The 511-nt window shown below is 34.2% G+C and overlaps 1 protein-coding gene across 1 annotated transcript in view; it reads right to left on the reverse strand.

The window, feature by feature from the left end:
- The window catches only part of LOC119593005 (E3 ubiquitin-protein ligase XIAP-like), a gene marked incomplete in the record, with an annotated part of 20959 nt that overhangs the window by 353 nt on the left and 20095 nt on the right, over nt 1–511 (reverse strand).

The raw sequence follows: 511 nt of genomic DNA on the forward strand, positions 1-511 counted from the left end.
TATAGGTGTATTAACGTTTCTGCTTAATACAGCACTAAAGCTGTTCCTTATCATATCAGTAGGTGAAAGCACACATATTGTATGTCAATATACATAATCACTAAACTTGCAAGGAAAATAGTATATTTATATGCAAATCATATCTAATTAACTGGCTTTTGTGACATATATGTTTTTAAAAGGTTGGTTAATGGTTACAAAGCAAAAACAAGGTCACAATAGCACTCCAGGTTTGTTTTCCGTTCAGTCACTTGCCGTTATTCTTCTCCTGTTCGCTAAAGGAGAAATGACAGCACTGTTACATCTTTTCATGAAAGTACAGCATAAAACTAATGAACAGAACTCACGTGGCTGGTATCCTTAGGTGCTTTGTTATGCCTGTAGCAGGGGACCTTTTATCTCTCCACGTCTCACTTCAAAAATGTAATTAAATTAAATTATTAAGAGTATGAATAATTAGTTACGACACTATAGGAACCTTGTTTGTGGCTGTGTATGATGACAATTTTGT

The sequence above is a fragment of the Penaeus monodon genome, chromosome 31 (genome assembly GCF_015228065.2).
Source record: "Penaeus monodon isolate SGIC_2016 chromosome 31, NSTDA_Pmon_1, whole genome shotgun sequence".
In the NCBI taxonomy this organism is placed as follows: domain Eukaryota; kingdom Metazoa; phylum Arthropoda; class Malacostraca; order Decapoda; family Penaeidae; genus Penaeus; species Penaeus monodon.